Source organism: Ammospiza nelsoni, chromosome 14 (assembly GCF_027579445.1).
Source record: "Ammospiza nelsoni isolate bAmmNel1 chromosome 14, bAmmNel1.pri, whole genome shotgun sequence".
Taxonomy (NCBI): Eukaryota; Metazoa; Chordata; class Aves; order Passeriformes; family Passerellidae; genus Ammospiza; species Ammospiza nelsoni.
The window spans coordinates 12301-34789 of NC_080646.1; the positions used below are offsets into that span (position 1 = coordinate 12301).

Below are 22489 nucleotides of genomic sequence, written 5' to 3' on the forward strand. Positions count from 1 at the left end.
TATTTATAATTTGTTCAATATTAGATGAGAACACACCTGCTCCCGCACCGCAGTGGGGCCCCCTCTCCTGGGGACCTTGGGGTGCCCCAACGGCATCAGAGCCCCGAGTCTTCACCCCCTTCTCCTCTATTTAGAAACTACACTGGAACTTTTTCCTGGAAATAAAGACATTACCTAAATCCTCTCCCCATGTCCTAGACAGATGGATATTCAGTTATTAGTTGGCTGGGCAGCAGTTTCTTAAATAGAATGATAAACAAGATGTGAACATTTCAGCTACAAGCAAATAGGCAAATCTGAACAAGGTACTGGTGGGCGACCACTGAAGTTATTTTGAAGGAATTTTTTAAACAATAAAATATTGATACCACAAAAATAAAGCAAAAAGCTAACTACTGACTAAGAAAAAATTAACTTTTGACAGCAACAACATTCCAACCACACAGGCTTTTTCCCAATGTCATACCTTATAACTACCTCTCTTGGGAATACTCCTCATGTATCCCAAAAGGAATAAATACCTCAGAGCGTCCTAAAGCAAAAAGTAGCACACATGAGCTCCTCACACTCCCGGGAGGCCTGCACAGCGTGCACTGAGTCTGCAACAAATTCTGCTCAGTGAGAGTCTGCAAACAAAGGTTCAACTGATGGACTGAACTGATTTTAAAGGGAGGTTTTCTAAGCACAGAAGCACAACAAAGAACAAGCAAAAACAATTCTTAAAAAAAACCTGCAAGTTTTATTTAGCATATATGCGACTGATTTCCACCCTGTGGCTTCTCACTTTGATTCGCGTCTGTAGGTTCAGGAAGATGACAATGCACACTCTGCCTTCCCTGAGCCCCCCACAGCAGCTGAGCGCTGCTCCGTGTGCTCAGATCATCAGGAGCTGGATTACACGTGCCCGCATGGACTGGAACTGCTCTGCTGCAGATTCAGGAGAGAGGGGCTGGCTGAGGCGTCGTCCCAATTCCATTTCTGTGTGACGAGAAGCGGTTTGTTCCCAATGGGTGCAACAATCCCCAGCTCCCATCTGTGGTGAGTACCGATGGCACACAAATGGCAGCCTGAGGAAATCGTGTTCTGGGCTCTAAGTGGTTGGGACAGGGTCTGATTTTTTGTTTTGCATCTGTATGACGATTAGTACGACAGGGCTCTGATGGATGACATGGCAACACAGAATTAAAAACTCCTCAATAGGATTACATCGACTTCTAGGAAAAGACAAAAGCCTAGGACCCTTCTGAAATCTATTTTTAATGCGAAGCACACGGATTGTCACTATGCTGTGCCTTCCAGCTTTTCAAAGCAGCTTACTTCTGAAGACCAGAAAACATTTATTTCTACAGAAACAATGGGCAACCCCCAGGCTAATCTCAGCACTACTGTTTAATAGGGGATCTGCCAGCATGCCAGTCCAGCTTCAAGTGTGCTTTATTTCAGTCTAACATCCCCTCAAAATTCTTCTCACATCTCCCAACCCTGACATCTTATTTTTCCCTAAAGCTTCTCATCATTAGCAATTTCCAAGTAACATGGTATTTTTACAACATTCAAAAATGTCATGCTGGACTGTGCTAGAGAGTAATTTGCAAATATAAGCTTAGCAAAGTTTGAATTGACTTGTCCAGAGAAAAAACCTACAAGTGAACACCTACACCTGCCTACAAAGAGCTAACAAGCCCCTGGCAGCTGCCAGCATCAAAGCACAGCGGATGTTTCTAATACAGGGTAAGGGTAACAATATCACCTTCTGTTCTCTCCAGCTTCTTTTCCCTGCAATCGTATTTTGCTTCTTATGATTTTTTTAGTCTCTGCATCTTCTTGGACAGCACCGAGCCCGACGACAAGGATACGAGAGTCTTTCCCTGCCGTAGGGAGAGAACCAGGAAAACAGTTAAAATAAGAACAGGGTAGTTTGAAATTCATACTTGCAACGAGAAGCAGCGCCTAACAAACAGAACAAAAGGAAACAAAGCATGATACCTCCCTGGGGACAGAAGACTTATAAACTCTCCAGGATTTACAATTCTAGCGACCAACCCCTTCAGGACGGCAGCCAAGTGTCCCATGGGATGGTGCTGCACCAAAGAACGATCTGAGAGGTTCCAAAGAGTGAAATGACAATATTTTGCAAAGCCGTAAAATCTTGCAAAATAACAAAAATACAATAGATGTAAACTACAGGGTAAGAGTACAAGTGTTCACTTTAAGAGTTGGAACCATCCAGGTGAGCACCTGATAACTGGATCCTCACCAGAGTTTGAACCCTTCAGGACACAGAAGGGTTTTCCCCAGAAATTTCACAGACTGAGTTTTGATAGAAGTATACTTGCCAGACCCTCAGAAACATCACCCATTCTCCAGGTGTCTGGAGAGAACTGCAAATGGCTCTCACATAGTTTGAGCTAGTTCTGTAAGGTCTCAGGGTGAATTTCACCAGATGCAACCAAACTGGGCAACTCCCAGTGGGACAGAAGGAACCCAAAGCTTGGGTTCGCAGAGCTGCAGCAAATACTGAGGAAACAAACGTAACAGCGTAAAAAATAATAAACCATCCTTTTTTTTTTCTCTTGCTTTTGTTTTTTTCTTATTCAGATCAGCATAGCAATTAAAGAGAAGGTGAAAAACTCACCATTACTGAACATTTCATCATCTGTAGGCTGAGCATCCTTAGCACAGAGGACTCCAAAGTTAAAATTCACCGATCCCTGGGAAATAAAACCAAATATTGTATGATAAACAATCAAACAGCAGACGTAAAAATTTGTTTCCTCTAAGGACTTTCGGGTACGTATGTACCTTTGCATACATCCAACACATTGGAACATACACTTTATACCATCTCCTAATAAGTAAAAATTTACCTTTAAACTTTGATAGTACAGCATAAAATTATGAACTTAAATTGGTGATCTGTTATTATTAAGTTGGTGCCTAAAGTTATTTCTGCTGTCAGGTTCAAAAAAACATTAATTTTTTTTACTGGAATGAGCAATTGATTTCAAAGTCATCACAAGCCCACCAAAACACAAAGCAGTATTCACTGGATGGGTCTGTGAGCTAGAAGTAGTTAGGCTTGTACTTCCCTCTTGCTCTTCCAGAACCAATAAATCCTGTCAACAAAACCAGGATCTATAGCCCACTGCTGTGAAAGATTCTACGAGGATGATGGTTTGATTTGTGTTTAGAAGTTTTGATTTGAAATGGCCAGTTCAATGGATAAAGACAGTTTAGGTAGTATTACATTGCTATTATTATTATTTCTATTATTATTTTTACTATTACTACTGCTATTGTTCTCATCTGCTACTGGAAGAAACAAACCAGTAGTACCTATTATTTCCAGGAAATAATAAAGAAAAAGAACCAAACCAAAAAAAGTCACTTCCTACCTTTTATATCAAGGGATGAAAAATTTCTCTTGGGCTCTTCTCCAATTTATCAAGACTCATAGCACTGAAAGGCAAACAAAACAGTGCTTTATAGAAGGGCAAGTGCACATTTCAAGGCTGAACCACCAACTGATTGCAGTGACAGCAGTTACAACATGAATCCTTCCTAGAGCCTCTGTTAAATGGAATGTTCTGTGGAACTGCCGTTTCTTTCCCAAAACACTAACTTCCAACACTTCCTAATCATATTTTGTATTTTAAAACAAAAGAAGTTAGTGAGACTCTGTGCGGAGGTCAGGTTTAAATTTATTTCCTTCTAAAGCACAGAGCTCTGTTCCATCACCCTTCACTTCGGCTCTACACTGAATCGTGGTGAGCATTTGAGGAGTGCTCAATAATCAATTCTATTTCTCTCTTTTTCTAGTTCTCTCTATTCCTAAATCATTCCAGACAAGTCAAATGAAAAATGAAAAAAACAAGTTCAGCATCAAAGTCACACTTTTTCCCGTTGTCTGGTCAAGAACAGGCTCTAAATCCACTTACTGCTGCCTTCAACGATTCAGACTTGCAAAAGCATTCTTACATGTTTTACAGATTTATCATAAAACCCACAGAACGCAAGCTCTCAATTACAGGAAAAGGTACACAGGCAAATATCTAAAGGGATCACTTATTAGTAAATACATACCTTGGTAGAGATCGCACTGAGAACCTTTCTGAGGGACTCTAAGGGACGCATGTTTTCTGAGCACCCTATAAACAAGAAAAGCTAGGATATATTACGGGACATCCCCACTTTTTCTACATATTCAAATAGGATTTTTAATAAAAACAATTCAGTTAAAAAAGAAGGAAGAAAACCAAGCTAATTTTACTCAGCTGTATTTACTGCCGATTTAGAGAAAAATGCCGGGCAGCGTCGGCCGTTGCGTCACACGCCGCGCCGGCAGCAGGGCCTGCCGGGAGTTGGAGTCTCGGGCTGGTAGCCACTCATGTGCCGCGATAGCTGTTGCGTCACACGCCGCGCCGGCAGCAGGGCCTGCCGGGAGTTGGAGTCTCGGGCTGACAGCCACGGCTCCGTCCCCCGCCACCGGGAGCTGCAGTCCCTCCCGGGCATCAAACGGGTCCTTCGTCCCAGGCCGGGGAAGGACCTGAGGCAGGACCGCTCCTCCCGAATGCCCTCTCTTTTTCCCTCCAACTCTTTTTCTTTTTTTAACGCTGTTTTTCACCCCTTTCCCTTCCCTTCCCTTCTGCTCTCCTGCTTTCTTTCCTTTCCTTTCCTTTTTTTTTTCCTTTTTTTCCCCTTCCCTTTCCCTTTCTTTTTCTTGTATTTGTAATCTTGGTTTTCCTTCCTAGCTTTAGAATCAAAAAGCAGCAGTAGTAACTTTCAGGCTACCTGGGAGTAAAAAAAACCCCAAAACTATAATGATTGAAAGAAAACTATTTATTCCCTGGGAGCCTGAAATTTTCTACTGCTGCACATGACACAGAGCTTTTTATTCCTTCTTATATACAGTTGATATTTTATACTCGCTTTATACACCACCCCCTGCCGTCTGCACCGGCGCTCTGCAGGCAGAGCGCTGCGGCGTCGTTCGGTTCTGTTTAAATAAACTCGGCTAAATTAGGCTTGGTTCGGCTTAGGTCTAAAATCGTTTCGGTTCGGCTTTTCGTCTAAATTCGGCTTTTCCGGCTCTTCGGCTGAACTCGGCCCGGTTGGGCTAAAGTCGGTCATATTCGGCTCTTTGTCTAAATGCGGCCAATGTCGGCTACAGTCGGCTATCGGTTACACTCGGCTATCATCGGCTCTTCGTCTCAAGTCGGCTGTGTTCGGCTACACTCGGCTCTTCGTCTCAAGTCGGCTGTGTTCGGCCACACTCGGCTCTTCGGTGAAACTCGGCTGTTTTCGGCCACACTCGGCTCTTCGGCTCTTCGGAACAATTCGGCCCGGCTCGGCTCCCTCAGGGCGGGAAAGCGGCCGTGAGAGGACCCCGGCACAGCGAGGCGTTTACCCACATGCCTGTCACAAACCCGCCGAAATACGCCCGCCCGCGGCGCCGCTGAGACCACAGCATGTGTCGGGTACACTTGAAACGTCACAGAAAATACCACCGGGGCCGCGCCGGGGTCGGTATTCCATGCAGGCAGTCCAGTGACATCCACCCCGGTCCTCCACTTCCCCGCCCTTTTCGCCGCCCTGTTGAGAAGGTCAATTAAAAGTCCGCGACATCCGCGACGCGCCACTCCCAAGGTGGCGGCCTCTCGGTGCAGGGCTGCAGCACCGCGCTCTGCCCACAAGGCGGCAGCACTGCCGCCCGACCCAGCCGGGGGCGCAGCGCGCCTCGGGGCTGCGGGCAGCAAAGGCGGCAAAAAAGAACAGGGGCGATCCCCGCCGAAAACTGCTCTGAAATAAATGCCCCAAAACAACCGGGAAGAGGAAAAAAACACTTCTGCCTCTAATCTAAGAGGATAAAACAAAACAAAACCTCAACAATTTCTTAAAAAAAAAATTAAATATTTAAAAAAATATTTTTTTCATATTAATATTCACATTTCTATTTACAATGTATATTGATGTACACTGTCCATTTATACATTTGTTTTTATGAATACATTTCTATTCCATATTGCATATATCCCTAAAACTTAAATTTATTTTTATATGTTTATACATATTTTTACATAGTAAGTATATATTTCTGTTAGGATTTTTACTTCTGTAACACTCACAGTACTCAAAATAAAACCCCTGCCTCTACCCCATACATGGCAAATAAAACCCCCTTTCATCTCAACTGTATTTAAATTTTTTAGAAAAAAATTTTTCAAATTTATATTTAAAATGTTTACTGATGTATGATCGATTTTGCATTTATATTTAGCGATTTATTTATAAATTTATATTCTATGTTACATGTGTTCCTATTCCTTATATTTTTATATACTTTTATTCATATCTTTATATATTTATTATATCTTTCTGTGTTAGGATTTTTACATCTGTAACACTTACATTATTTAAAATAAAACCCCTGCCTCTACCCACATTAAAGCCAAAAAGAACCTCAGTCTTCTCAACTGTATTTAAATATTTTTTTAAATTCTGTTTTTCAGGTTCATATTCACTTTTACATTTAAAATGTATACTAATGTATACTCTTATTTGTATTCTCCATTACATCTCTTCCTATTATTTATATTTACTTACATTTTGTGTTTATATATATATATTTATATCTTGATTTTATATCTCAATATTTAGAAATATATAACAATAATATCTACATTAATATTATTTAAAATAAAAACCCTGCCTCTAACCCAATAATAAAAAAGACCCCAACCCTTTCTTTTAAAAAATATTTAAATATGTTTTATCCTAATGTCTGATTTTTATATTCATATTTGTATTTATAATGTATATTAATGTCTATTGCTTACTTATACATTTATCTTTACCAATGTCAAGTTATAAATAAATTTATATTCTATATTACATCTGATGCGAGTAGTTATTTATATATTTTATACATATTTTTATGCATTGATTAAATATTTCTGCGTCAAGATTTTTACTTCTCTAACACTTATAATATTCAAAATAAAACCCCTGCCTCTACTTAAATAAAAGCCAAAACATTCCCTTTCTTTTAAACTATATTTACATATTTTTATATTTATATTCCCATATAATGTTATTTATATTCTATACTACAACTCTTCATATTACTTACATATATTTATATATAAATTTATATTCATACTTTAGCAATTTCTCTTTATATATTTATTATATATTTCTATCTTAAGATCCACATTTCTATATTACTTATATTATTTAAAATAAAACTCCTGCCTCTAACCAAATAAAAACCAAGGACACCCCTTTATTTGAACCAGATTTAAAATTTAGGAAGTAAATTTATTTTTCAAAATTTAATGATATTTATATGGATATTTTTATTTATTTTATTCATAGATATTATATATAGTAGAGAGAATACCTTCTAATATAATAATAGATATATATTTTCTGTATCATATTTTTTTACTTATATTTATTTAATTTAAATAAATATATACAAATATATATATACAAAAACAACCTGATAAGAGACTAAGAACTTTTTCAACAGATAACCACAGTACTAATTTCAGACTTAGAAAAACATTTAGGCGTAATCACTACCACAAAATTAACCCAAAGTAGAAAAATTACCAGAAAACCAACAAAACAAGCTAAACTCATTTCTGAGCACCATAGTCCTTCCTCACTCACAATATGCAATTAATTCTCTCCTGCCATTTACATCCCCAGCATCATCCCATACTGAGCATTCCTGGCACCAGAAGTCACTCGGAGCCAATTAACATCCAACTTTCCCTTCCTCAGGACTGTGTGCTTTCTGTGTCTTTATGCACACAAGGAGCAGCTGTCAGACCCAACTCTCAGCAGCCTAACAAGCACTCAGATGTTCTCTCCAGGTTCAGGGGTTGCTCACTGTGAGGCAGCTTTCAATCCAGTGAGGATTGCCTCGCTTCTTCCCTGGCAGTAGCCTTGCACAATTACCTCAGCTGGAAGTCAGACCCCACTCCCTGAATTCTCATCTCTGCCTTTAAGTAATGCGTTGTGTGGAAGACTGTGCAGCGGTTTCTGAAAGAAAGTGATTTCAGGAGAAATGGGAAATTCATGGTGTCCAGTTTCTCAGTTAGTTGGTGTCAGGGGTCATCTAATAACAGCACCATCAACAGTTTCAGCACTACCTCTGTGCAACCAACACTTGTTAGGACATGAAGTGCAGTGCTGTCATGGCTAAAGTGAAGAGAAGTGCTGTCATGGCTAAACGCTTTCAGGGATCAGGGAAATGGGGAGGAAGCAGGAAGGCAGGAGATCAGGAGTTTCACAGTGCCTCTCACCATAGCTCTGTGCCAAGTACTTGACACTGGCAGGGGTCTGTGCACAAATCACAAACAGGGCAGGGCTGCTGGGAACTGCCTTGAGCCGTTTGATTTTCCAGCATCAGCCTCATTCCATGGTTACGGCAATGGGAAGATGCCACCAGCTCACATCCCAGGCAGCAGACCGAGAACTCAATGTCACAACTCACTTTATCAGTTTTTTGCCCAATCACACAAAGCAAAAGCACATTGACAGTAGCTCTATCCAACCACTGTAAGCACAGGTACCTTTGGTTAAACAATGCTTGCTTATTTCAAATACAATACCTGCTTGTGAGCCTTAAACACAATGCACAGAGCTCCAGTATTAAGCCTAGAACTTCCTAATATCTTGCTAGATAAACTTTCTGTAGCTTAGGGAGTTATTCTAGGCAAGTGTTAATACACAGACCATTGTTCCATTTGTTCTTGCTTTTCCACAGTTTAAATAGTTTTTCTGCTGACCAATCTCATGGCTGCTGCTCAGCTCTGATCACAGTTCTGCTGTCTCTGAGGCCTGCCTTTTGCAGCTTTCCCAAACCCCTCTGATTTTACGCATTCCCACAGTACTCAGTGCTGGATGAACCCTAGTGCAGAAACAGAGGAAGCAGGATTTAGTGAGTCTACTCACCCAAAGTACTGGGAAAGAAACTCCCTATCAGATGAGTTCTGCAGATCACAGACAGGAGGAAATGTAGTTACAATGGGTTACGCCTGAGAACTGTGCTCACATGCAGTTTCCCGGGGGGTTTTTGGCCCTGCTAGCAAACGTCACCCTTGGAAGCACATGAGCAGAAACAGATGGGTCCCCCAGTGAGCGCCTTGCTAAGATAACCCTCACAAAAAAACCATTCCATCCCCTGTGGTAAATTATAACTGCTGAACTGCCAGCTGATGGCATTGCTGCCCCAGGGCTCTGTGTTTGTAACTCTGCACACGTTGGGAGCGACAGCAGCTGAGCTGACACCTTTCTATGGGGAAGAGCCTTCAGTTTGCACGTCCTTTTCAACCATTTCAAGCAAAGACACCGGCCCAGGGTTACAAGGAATAACAGCTGTGGAACTTCTCCTTGAAAATGCTACAGCTGAAATAAAGCTGCCAAGGTGTGCTGATATGGGCCATTCTTGTTTCTCACACAGAACCTGTCACAAAACTAAATGCTGCAACAGGAGCAGACAGCATGCCAAGCAGGCACTGCTGATCTGAAATGCATCCAAAATAACTAAACCTCCTGAGCCTGGAAATCCTGGCTTGAAATTCCATTACAATAAACTTTCCAGCACTGGCACTCTGGGATTTGGAAAGTAGAGTCTGTTCTCTTGGTCTTGTTAATTCCTTGATTTATCCTCACTTTTGTGTTCAGCCCCAAATAAGCCAGATTCTACTCAATTACAGTCTGAACTGGACAATATTTCCCTACTCAGCTGAGTGGTGTTCCATCACAGTGAAATAAAAAAAAAGGCTACAGGTCTTTTCTTTCCTTAGCTTGCTATGCCTACTTTTTTATTACTACTCCATTTTCCTAGAAACCTACTTAGACTGGGAGAATACTACCAGTTACCTGCCTATCTGTGAAAGTTATCACAAAAACCAGAAGAAATAATCCAGATTAGGACCAAAAACAGCCCCCCCCCAAAATTGCCACATCTGCAGAAAAGAATTCCACCAATAAGCCTGTTCTGGTGCAGATATAGCAGGCAGAATTTTTTCCCAAGCAAAATACCGCTGGACCTTGACTAATCCTTCACATTGAAATGAAGTTGTACTTTTGTACCTGGGAAAATCACTGCCAGTCTCAGTCACAGGTGCATTGACAGAATCCTAAAAGATGCTGAGAACCAGTCCTAAATTCATTTATGACTTCAGTTCTGTTATCAGAAGGATAGCATCAGTTTTCTTTGTCCCTATCTAGTTTTCTTCCTCGATTTTCAATTTCCCAGAAGGGAAGCCCCAGACTCCCGCATTTGTCCTTTCCTTACTGGAAGCCTCCTCAGGGAAGATGAGGTATTATCAGATGTCATTTTTTCCCTTGTCCTGGGGACCCTCAAACACCACCACAGTCTGATTACTTGTTTAGAGACAAAACCATTTGAATTAGTGCTAGGAACCTTGTCCCACCTCTATTGGACCTCTATTTCTGCTTCTCTTGTATTTTTATTTCACCAGACTGCAACTTGTTCAGATTTGTTTGTCAGCAAACCTGGCATGTCAAAAAATTGTTCAACTGAGAAGCTCCATCTCAAAGTGCTTAGGCTATCAGATAACCCAGGCAATGTTTTAACTCACACCCTGATAGTTAAAACTATTAAACTTGCATCCCACCTAGCATGTTGACACAGCATTACCAGGAAACAAAGTTTATTTTGTCTATACATGCAAAAATCATGAGGTGAAAGACGTGGCAGAGCATTTTGACTGATACAGCAAAGTTCTTACAACATAAAGTAGTGTGTGTGGTTTTCCTGGTTGGGTTTTTTTTTTTTTTTTGTTTTTGTTGTTGCTGTATCTTTATTTTTTTTAATAATACACAAAGTTCAGTCATTTGAGAAAATCATCAAAGAGTAATTGCCACACCAGCGCTATTTAGCATGTTCCTTTCTCCTTTTTTCCCTGACTGAAACCCACATCAAGTAACTACATGCAATTAAACATATTCTTTCCAATGCTTTTGCCTAGTTTTCTTTTTTCATTTCACTACAATTACTGTGAATTCTCTTTTACTCATCAACTTGCACTTTTCAAGCAAATTTTCATGCATTTTATGCATCAAAAGGGCCAATACCTCAAAGAGGAGGATCTTTGTAGCCTGCCCTGATGGAGGGCCATTTCATCCAAATCTCATCATTTTCATCCAAATCTGTTCTGCGCCTCATCAAGGCTCTGATAATGGGCTCTACACAGCAGAAATAGTCAAATTGCAGTTTGAACCAGAGAAATGTTTTTTATTTGCTGCAAAGTAGCAATTACACGAATCTTCAGCTACACAAGGGAACCTCTCAAACAACAGTGCTGTAAATCAAGCAGTTTGTTCACTTGAGATAGGAACCTAATAAGAGAAAAATAGTCTCCAAAAGAATTCATCCCATCATTGAATTTTTAGGCTGTTTGAGATACAGACTGTGTCTGGATGCCTAAGGGGGTCTTAAGAGCTACACAGGCAGTGGTATGGTGCAAATAACAAACACATGTGAGTCAGCACTGACAGACAGAAAGGGTAGGATCCCTGTCCTTTATCAAATCACTATGGACAGGATCTTCCTTGTCTCAAATACTTTAGGAGCACAAACACTCTTCAGCCTCCATTAAATAACATGGTATTGACTCCTCTCTATGCCAAGGATTGAAGAAACATGCTACAGCCTCACCTAGAGGAGTTATAACAACTCCCAGTCCTATGCACAGGTGACCTGTCCAATTACTAACTAAAACAGATGAATAACAGAAATATAGTCAGAGACCAACAGAACTAATAAACCTTCTTCTATAGAACATCATACTTGTTTCTCATCCTCTCCATGAACCAGTCGCCACCAAAAACATATTGGGAAACCAGAGAGCCTGAAGGAAACCATTCCTCCATGCACTCCATGTTCTTAGCACTCAAAGCTCCAGGGAATTTTCCTTGAGCAGGTAAGGATATGGTGACAATGCACTTTGAGACTATTACTGCATGATGCTCCCAGGCAATCCATTCAAACAGACTGATTCACCTCAGCCCAGCTGAGCACACCACAGGAGCAGAATAACTCTGCTAGAGCTGGTTTCTCTATGGAACAGGCTGATTAGCTCCAGCCACTGTGCTGTGCCCAGTGATTCCAGCTCACCTCTCTGAATTTCTGCTGAAATGGGAGGGCAGGTTGCCAACACAGGCTGGGATTAGACAGAAGGCAGCACTGGAATCAGCTGGGGGCTCAGGACTCAGGAGCTCCCCACCTGAGAGCTCACATGTGTTTTGTTCTGCTGAAAATCCAATTTTGTCACTGGTCTGGAAAGAGGAGTGTTCTTGAATCATTTTCATCTGAGAAGCAGTTGAAAATATGTATATAAATATATAGTATTCATAGAAATATATCTTATATAGAATATATACTTTATAGATAATATTATATCTATTGTTATATATAATTATATATTTTATATATTATATATTATTAATATATATTATATCTAATTCTATATATCTAGAGCTATATCTAGAGCTATATCTAGAGCTATGTGTTAAACCATCCATTTTTGCCTGAACATCAGTTCCCTGTCTGAAGTTAAAATTATGAACAGTGAACATGTTATGGACAGTGGAAGCTGAAAGCCAAACTAATTTACAGATGGATCCTGAAAACTCAGCAGAGTTAGACTACTGAAGTCAAAAGGCTCCAATATTTTATTTTCTATTTTAACCTAAAAAGGATAGTCTGGTGACATTTCAGGTTCAAATTGAGGTTGGGACAACAATTACAATTGAAGAAGTAAAATGCCACAAGTTCTGTACATGACTGGAATCAACTTAGTCCACACAGCTATGAAGGGGGTGATACCAGCAGTAATCAATTCCTAATGTTATTTCCTGTGAGTACAATGAATTGTATAAACATAAATGCTCAAGAGTTAAGTTTATGTTTGGATTCTTCAAAACACAAACTTTTAGGGATTATAAAAACGCCTGGCTTTTCCTTCTTCCTCAGAGAATTCTCACCTGGTATTTTGCTTTGACAATTTATGCTTCTATTCTGAATCTGAAAATAATCATCAGTAACTCAAACGGGCATAGGAAAATACATTATTTTTTGCCAGTCAACCCATGATACCACTGCACAGTTTTGTGAGGGAAAGTTTCATTTGCCTTCCAGCCATCAGGCACTGGCAAGCATTCAAGCAAGCACATCCATTCAGATGAAGGACCGGCTTGTTGCATGACTGAGCAGCCAAATTCAATTCATACTTGGAGTGAAACTAATTAATATTTGTAAATAGAATATATACTTTATATATAGTATTATATAGATTATATAGAATTATATATTGTATGTATTATATATTATGAATATGTATTATACATAATTCTATATAACATAGAGCCATACCTAGAACCGTATCCGGAAGCATACTTAATACATATCTAGTACATATACAGAACATAACATTCTGGAACGTACCTAGAACTGTATCTAGAACGGAACCCAGAACACACCTAGAACACAATCTACAAAGATTCGTAGAGTCTAGAACATGTCTAGAACGCACCTAGAACGCAAATCTAGAGCCCAATACAAAGCAATCTAGAACGAAATTTAGAGTCTAGAACGTGCCTAGAACACAATCTAGCGCCCACCTAGAACGGAATCTAGAACATAGCTATAACGCGCTCCATAACGCGCTCTAGAACACACCTAGAACGCAATCTAGAACACACCTAGAACGCAATCTAGGACACACCTAGAACGCAATCTAGAACGCGTTCTAGAACACACCTAGAACGCACTCTAGAACGCGCTCTAGAACGCACCTAGAACGCAATCTAGAACGTACCTAGAACGCAATGTAGAACATATCTAGAACGCGCTCTAGAACGCGCCTGGAACACAATCTAGAACGTACCTAGAACGCGCTCTAGGACAAACTTAGAGCGTAACCCAGAACATGCGTAGAACGCAGTCTAGAACGCAGTCTAGAACGCACCTATAACGTAATCTAGACCACACCCAGACCATATTCAGTGTGCGGAACTAGATCTAGAACATACCTAGAACGCACCTAGAACTAGACCTAGAACTGTATCTAGAACCTACCTAGGGCCTTTTACGACAGTCGCGCTTTACGGCCGGTTTTACGACAGTCGCGCTTTACGGCACCTTTTACGACAGTCGCGCTTTACGGCCGGTTTTACGACAGTCGCGCTTTACGGCACCTTTTACGACAGTCGCGCTTTACGGCACCTTTTACGACAGTCGCGCTTTACGGCACCTTTTACGACAGTCGCGCTTTACGGCCGGTTTTACGACAGTCGCGCTTTACGGCCGGTTTTACGACAGTCGCGCTTTACGGCACCTTTTACGACAGTCGCGCTTTACGGCACCTTTTACGACAGTCGCGCTTTACGGCACCTTTTTACGACAGTCGCGCTTTACGGCCGGTTTTACGACAGTCGCGCTTTACGGCCGGTTTTACGACAGTCGCGCTTTACGGCACCTTTTACGACAGTCGCGCTTTACGGCACCTTTTACGACAGTCGCGCTTTACGGCACCTTTTACGACAGTCGCGCTTTACGGCCGGTTTTACGACAGTCGCGCTTTACGGCACCTTTTACGACAGTCGCGCTTTACGGCACCTTTTACGACAGTCGCGCTTTACGGCCGGTTTTACGACAGTCGCGCTTTACGGCCGGTTTTACGACAGTCGCGCTTTACGGCACCTTTTACGACAGTCGCGCTTTACGGCACCTTTTACGACAGTCGCGCTTTACGGCCGGTTTTACGACAGTCGCGCTTTACGGCCGGTTTTACGACAGTCGCGCTTTAGGGCACCTTTTACGACAGTCGCGCTTTACGGCACCTTTTACGACAGTCGCGCTTTACGGCCGGTTTTACGACAGTCGCGCTTTACGGCACCTTTTACGACAGTCGCGCTTTACGGCCGGTTTTACGACAGTCGCGCTTTACGGCACCTTTTACGACAGTCGCGCTTTACGGCACCTTTTACGACAGTCGTGCTTTACGGCCGGTTTTACGACAGTCGCGCTTTACGGCCGGTTTTACGACAGTCGCGCTTTACGGCACCTTTTACGACAGTCGCGCTTTACGGCCGGTTTTACGACAGTCGCGCTTTACGGCACCTTTTACGACAGTCGCGCTTTACGGCCGGTTTTACGACAGTCGCGCTTTACGGCCGGTTTTACGACAGTCGCGCTTTACGGCCGGTTTTACGACAGTCGCGCTTTACGGCCGGTTTTACGACAGTCGCGCTTTACGGCCGGTTTTACGATAGTCGCGCTTTACGGCCGGTTTTACGACAGTCGCGCTTTACGGCCGGTTTTACGACAGTCGCGCTTTACGGCCGGTTTTACGACAGTCGCGCTTTACGGCCGGTTTTACGACAGTCGCGCTTTACGGCACCTTTTACGACAGTCGCGCTTTACGGCCGGTTTTACGACAGTCGCGCTTTACGGCACCTTTTACGACAGTCGCGCTTTACGGCCGGTTTTACGACAGTCGCGCTTTACGGCACCTTTTACGACAGTCGCGCTTTACGGCCGGTTTTACGACAGTCGCGCTTTACGGCCGGTTTTACGACAGTCGCGCTTTACGGCACCTTTCACGACAGTCGCGCTTTACGGCCGGTTTTACGACAGTCGCGCTTTACGGCACCTTTTACGACAGTCGCGCTTTACGGCCGGTTTTACGACAGTCGCGCTTTACGGCCGGTTTTACGACAGTCGCGCTTTACGGCCGGTTTTACGACAGTCGCGCTTTACGGCACCTTTCACGACAGTCGCGCTTTACGGCCGGTTTTACGACAGTCGCGCTTTACGGCACCTTTTACGACAGTCGCGCTTTACGGCCGGTTTTACGACAGTCGCGCTTTACGGCACCTTTTACGACAGTCGCGCTTTACGGCACCTTTTACGACAGTCGCGCTTTACGGCCGGTTTTACGACAGTCGCGCTTTACGGCACCTTTTTACGACAGTCGCGCTTTACGGCACCTTTTACGACAGTCGCGCTTTACGGCCGGTTTTACGACAGTCGCGCTTTACGGCACCTTTTACGACAGTCGCGCTTTACGGCACCTTTTACGACAGTCGCGCTTTACGGCACCTTTTACGACAGTCGCGCTTTACGGCCGGTTTTACGACAGTCGCGCTTTACGGCCGGTTTTACGACAGTCGCGCTTTACGGCCGGTTTTACGATAGTCGCGCTTTACGGCCGGTTTTACGACAGTCGCGCTTTACGGCACCTTTCACGACAGTCGCGCTTTACGGCCGGTTTTACGACAGTCGCGCTTTACGGCACCTTTTACGACAGTCGCGCTTTACGGCCGGTTTTACGACAGTCGCGCTTTACGGCCGGTTTTACGACAGTCGCGCTTTACGGCACCTTTCACGACAGTCGCGCTTTACGGCCGGTTTTACGACAGTCGCGCTTTACGGCACCTTTTACGACAGTCGCGCTTTACGGCACCTTTTACGACAGTCGCGCTTTACGGCCGGTTTTACGACAGTCGCGCTTTACGGCACCTTTTTACGACAGTCGCGCTTTACGGCACCTTTTACGACAGTCGCGCTTTACGGCCGGTTTTACGACAGTCGCGCTTTACGGCCGGTTTTACGACAGTCGCGCTTTACGGCCGGTTTTACGACAGTCGCGCTTTACGGCCGGTTTTACGATAGTCGCGCTTTACGGCCGGTTTTACGACAGTCGCGCTTTACGGCACCTTTTACGACAGTCGCGCTTTACGGCCGGTTTTACGACAGTCGCGCTTTACGGCCGGTTTTACGACAGTCGCGCTTTACGGCACCTTTTACGACAGTCGCGCTTTACGGCCGGTTTTACGACAGTCGCGCTTTACGGCACCTTTTACGACAGTCGCGCTTTACGGCCGGTTTTACGACAGTCGCGCTTTACGGCCGGTTTTACGACAGTCGCGCTTTACGGCCGGTTTTACGACAGTCGCGCTTTACGGCCGGTTTTACGACAGTCGCGCTTTACGGCACCTTTTACGACAGTCGCGCTTTACGGCCGGTTTTACGACAGTCGCGCTTTACGGCACCTTTTACGACAGTCGCGCTTTACGGCCGGTTTTACGACAGTCGCGCTTTACGGCACCTTTTACGACAGTCGCGCTTTACGGCCGGTTTTACGACAGTCGCGCTTTACGGCCGGTTTTACGACAGTCGCGCTTTACGGCACCTTTTTACGACAGTCGCGCTTTACGGCCGGTTTTACGACAGTCGCGCTTTACGGCCGGTTTTACGACAGTCGCGCTTTACGGCACCTTTCACGACAGTCGCGCTTTACGGCACCTTTTACGACAGTCGCGCTTTACGGCACCTTTTACGACAGTCGCGCTTTACGGCCGGTTTTACGACAGTCGCGCTTTACGGCCGGTTTTACGACAGTCGCGCTTTACGGCCGGTTTTACGACAGTCGCGCTTTACGGCACCTTTTACGACAGTCGCGCTTTACGGCACCTTTTACGACAGTCGCGCTTTACGGCCGGTTTTACGACAGTCGCGCTTTACGGCACCTTTCACGACAGTCGCGCTTTACGGCACCTTTTACGACAGTCGCGCTTTACGGCCGGTTTTACGACAGTCGCGCTTTACGGCCGGTTTTACGACAGTCGCGCTTTACGGCCGGTTTTACGACAGTCGCGCTTTACGGCCGGTTTTACGACAGTCGCGCTTTACGGCCGGTTTTACGACAGTCGCGCTTTACGGCACCTTTCACGACAGTCGCGCTTTACGGCCGGTTTTACGACAGTCGCGCTTTACGGCACCTTTTACGACAGTCGCGCTTTACGGCCGGTTTTACGACAGTCGCGCTTTACGGCACCTTTTACGACAGTCGCGCTTTACGGCCGGTTTTACGACAGTCGCGCTTTACGGCCGGTTTTACGACAGTCGCGCTTTACGGCCGGTTTTACGACAGTCGCGCTTTACGGCCGGTTTTACGACAGTCGCGCTTTACGGCCGGTTTTACGATAGTCGCGCTTTACGGCCGGTTTTACGACAGTCGCGCTTTACGGCCGGTTTTACGACAGTCGCGCTTTACGGCCGGTTTTACGACAGTCGCGCTTTACGGCACCTTTCACGACAGTCGCGCTTTACGGCCGGTTTTACGACAGTCGCGCTTTACGGCACCTTTTACGACAGTCGCGCTTTACGGCCGGTTTTACGACAGTCGCGCTTTACGGCACCTTTTACGACAGTCGCGCTTTACGGCCGGTTTTACGACAGTCGCGCTTTACGGCACCTTTTTACGACAGTCGCGCTTTACGGCACCTTTTACGACAGTCGCGCTTTACGGCCGGTTTTACGACAGTCGCGCTTTACGGCACCTTTTACGACAGTCGCGCTTTACGGCACCTTTTACGACAGTCGCGCTTTACGGCACCTTTTACGACAGTCGCGCTTTACGGCCGGTTTTACGACAGTCGCGCTTTACGGCCGGTTTTACGACAGTCGCGCTTTACGGCACCTTTTACGACAGTCGCGCTTTACGGCACCTTTTACGACAGTCGCGCTTTACGGCCGGTTTTACGACAGTCGCGCTTTACGGCACCTTTTACGACAGTCGCGCTTTACGGCTGGTTTTACGACAGTCGCGCTTTACGGCCGGTTTTACGACAGTCGCGCTTTACGGCACCTTTTACGACAGTCGCGCTTTACGGCCGGTTTTACGACAGTCGCGCTTTACGGCACCTTTTACGACAGTCGCGCTTTACGGCCGGTTTTACGACAGTCGCGCTTTACGGCCGGTTTTACGACAGTCGCGCTTTACGGCACCTTTCACGACAGTCGCGCTTTACGGCCGGTTTTACGACAGTCGCGCTTTACGGCACCTTTTACGACAGTCGCGCTTTACGGCACCTTTTACGACAGTCGCGCTTTACGGCCGGTTTTACGACAGTCGCGCTTTACGGCACCTTTTTACGACAGTCGCGCTTTACGGCACCTTTTACGACAGTCGCGCTTTACGGCCGGTTTTACGACAGTCGCGCTTTACGGCCGGTTTTACGACAGTCGCGCTTTACGGCCGGTTTTACGACAGTCGCGCTTTACGGCCGGTTTTACGACAGTCGCGCTTTACGACCGGTTTTACGATAGTCGCGCTTTACGGCCGGTTTTACGACAGTCGCGCTTTACGGCCGGTTTTACGACAGTCGCGCTTTACGGCACCTTTTACGACAGTCGCGCTTTACGGCCGGTTTTACGACAATCGCGCTTTACGGCACCTTTTACGACAGTCGCGCTTTACGGCACCTTTTACGACAGTCGCGCTTTACGGCCGGTTTTACGACAGTCGCGCTTTACGGCACCTTTTACGACAGTCGCGCTTTACGGCCGGTTTTACGACAGTCGCGCTTTACGGCCGGTTTTACGACAGTCGCCCTTTACGGCACCTTTTACGACAGTCGTGCTTTACGGCCGGTTTTACGACAGTCGCGCTTTACGGCACCTTTTACGACAGTCGCGCTTTGCGGCCGGTTTTACGTCGGCTTTTTCTTGCCCATCTTGGCGTTTTTTCTTGCCAGTCTTGGGGTGTTTGTTCCAGATTTCTTCTTGCCCATCTTGGGGGGTTTTTTTGTGTTTTTTTCTGGGTTTTTTCTTGCCCATCTTGCGGATTTTTTCTGAGGTTTTTTCTGGAGTATTCTTACCTATCCTTGGGGTTTTTTCCGGTTTTTTTTTTTTTTTTTTCTCCTTGGTTTTTTAAGGGTTTTTTCTGGTCCATCTTGGTTTTTTTTCCTGGGAGTTTTCTCACCCATCTTGGGGTTTTTTCCTTGGTTTTCTGTGGGTGTTTTCTGGGTTTTTTCTTGCCCTTCTTGGGGGTTTTTCTGTGATTTTTCTGGGTTTTTTGTGGATCTTCTCCTTGCCCATCTTGTGGTTTTTTTTGGGGGGGTTTTTTTCCTTGCCCATCTTGGGATTTTTTTCCCTTTTTTTTCCGTTTTTTTTTCTGGTTTTTCCTGGGTTTTTTCTAGTCCATGTAGCATTGTTTTTCTGGGATTCTTCTTGCCCATCCTGGGTTTTTTTTCTTGGTTTTCTGTGGGTGTTTTCTGCATTTTTTTCTTGCCCATCTTGGGGGTTTTTTTCTCGGTATTCTCACCCATATTGGGTTTTTTTTCTTGGTTTTTTGGTTCTTTTCTAGCCTATCTTGTGGTATTTTTCTGGGTTTTTACTTGGCCGGGACCAAAAAAAAAAACCAGCCAGGGTGGAAGGCAGCTGGGGATTTTTTATTCTAAATTTAACAAGGAGTTGCAAAACCTGGAAAGCAAAAGTCACACACACAAGGTTAAATCCAGTCAGCATGCGCTCACACACACAGAGACGAGCAGACAGACACAGCCACGTGCTCTCACACATACTCCTTCCACTTACATGCTCACTGTGGCCCTTACCTGAGATGCTGAAGAAGGTGCTTTGACACATCTTCTGGCTGCCGCTCCTTGAGGTAAATGGCAGATCCTGGGGAAAACAGCAGCCACGAGGACCTGTGAGACAACAGGAAGGGTCAACAGGTGGCTGACAGCTAGGACTTGTCCCCACTCTGGACTGATAAATTTTCTACCCAAAATCCCACGAAAGACAGATGAACAGTAAAGTTGTTATAACTGTTCTACCTAACTGTGACTACGTGCCAGGGCAGGGCAGCTGCGATCATAAGTGGTACAGTGTAAGTACACACAATATAAGCTGATGCATACAGTGCAAGTCCACATAGAGTGTAAGTACACACAATATAAGGCGACATGCTTACATACATGCCAATTTTTAAATCTGTCCCAGGGATTCCCAACCTGCTACTCTCCCATCTCCAGGCCGTGGCCCCCAACTTATCTTTTGGATGATAGGTGATGGGAATCCATGTTGCACCTGCAATGAGTCTGCCTCGGAGGGCCCCATGATCACCTGTTAGCCTCTGGTCAGCTACAATAAAGAAAACCAAAACCAAAGTGTGAGTTCAGAGTTATGTGGGCCTAATCCCAGCAAGGCAGCTACTTGCCCTCTCCTGAGTGTGCCTGGCTCCTTCAGGCTCCAGCTTCATCCTGATTCCAAGGCTGTGGCCTTCATTAGGGGTGGCACCTGGGTTAGAGAAAGGCAAAGTTAAATGGCATTCCTGTGAGTGCAGTGGATCACCTTGTGTGCTTTAAGACATGTGAAAACCTCTGCTAGGCTTCTGAGAAGTCTCTTGGCGGGGGAGGGGGGGGGGGGGGGGGAATGTGTCCTCAAATCAACAGCCTTTCTCACCCTGCTGCCTTCAAATCTCCCCCCACCCACAATAACTCCTACCTGGATACCTGCTCACCCTCCCTCTCCTAGTCACAACCCTTAACTCGCCTGAAGCCTCAATCTCAAACATCATCTTTGACACTAGGCAGATCCCTCTTGTGACAACATGATGAATCTGCTGAACAAAGTGTTATACTTGACAGAACTGGGAGCCTCTGGAAGATCTACTCCTCCTAAAAAATAATAAAAAACAAAACAAGAACAACACCAGAACTTGCAAATGCACTTTACCACCCCTAAACACAAAACCCGAAATTGTTAACTTAAATACTCCCTGTATTCCATGCTGTTTTCTTCAGTCTCTTCCAAGCCTCTATTGCTTTAGATGCCCAGAAACACCTGCTGAAAACAAGCTGAGATAAGCTGAAAGAGCCTCCTCAATGAAATGAGAGGAGAGTTCTTACCCCAGCACATCCCAGAGAGGGAATGAAGCTCCTCAGCCAAGGCTGGGGTTAATATACCCCTGATTGTGCTCGCCTCTCGTTCCCATGGCACCCAGGAAAAGGGAGGGGGCGAATCCCACCAAGCCCTCAGAGCAGCTGCAGCTGTTTGGCTTCTCTGGCTCAGATTCAAGGGCAGTAAAGGGCTTGTTATAGAAGAAAACTCTACAGAAAAATAACAGTGCTTTCTTTTTTGCAACAACTACTTGGAGCAGAAGAACAGAAAACTGGTAAAACATAAAACTTTGTGTTAAGGTTACACATCTAGCTAAATTGGGTAATTTGCTGTTAACTTATGTAATTATTCCTTGGTGATTACTAAGTAGTACATCAGTAGTACATGCTGCCTAGCCTGCTCGGGTGCTGCCCCTTGGCAAGAGGGTTCTTCCCTTGGCATTTTCTCAAAGTGATGCTCTACGCCCAGGTTGGCCTAGCAGCTCCCTAGTCCCTGCTGGATGCTTCAACCATAGCTCCCAGAGGGATGCTTGGGATACCCCCGTTAGCCCCTGTGGACTAGCAGCTCCCTGTGCAGGTGTGCCTGGGTAACCCTCTGAAAGCAGCTGGTCGCGTGGGGGGCTGCTAGACCTTGGAGCGGGGGAGGAGGTGAAAAAAGGTCATGTGGGGTGTTCCCTTCCCTACACAGCTCTTCGTCTGCCCCTTAAACTGTGGGGTGCCAGACTTGCCTTTCCTTCTACGCCAAAACTCATTAAAA

General features: G+C 44.8%; 2 long non-coding RNA genes across 3 annotated transcripts; both read right to left on the bottom strand.

The window, feature by feature from the left end:
• Positions 1-716: 716 nt before the first annotated feature.
• Positions 717-4275, bottom strand: LOC132079539 (uncharacterized). Of its 2 annotated transcripts, none has more exons than XR_009419426.1 (5): positions 4084-4275; positions 3396-3459; positions 2636-2711; positions 1751-1868; positions 717-978 (listed from the first exon to the last, which is right to left on the bottom strand). It is a non-coding gene; the product is annotated as an uncharacterized LOC132079539 (long non-coding RNA). The 2 variants fall into 2 exon arrangements; XR_009419425.1 differs by having other exon boundaries at positions 717-1156.
• A 15778-nt stretch (positions 4276-20053) lies between these two features.
• On the bottom strand, positions 20054-20863 carry LOC132079758 (uncharacterized). Its single transcript, XR_009419453.1, has 2 exons — positions 20446-20863; positions 20054-20311 (listed from the first exon to the last, which is right to left on the bottom strand). It is a non-coding gene; the product is annotated as an uncharacterized LOC132079758 (long non-coding RNA).
• Between the last annotated feature and the right edge of the window lie 1626 nt (positions 20864-22489).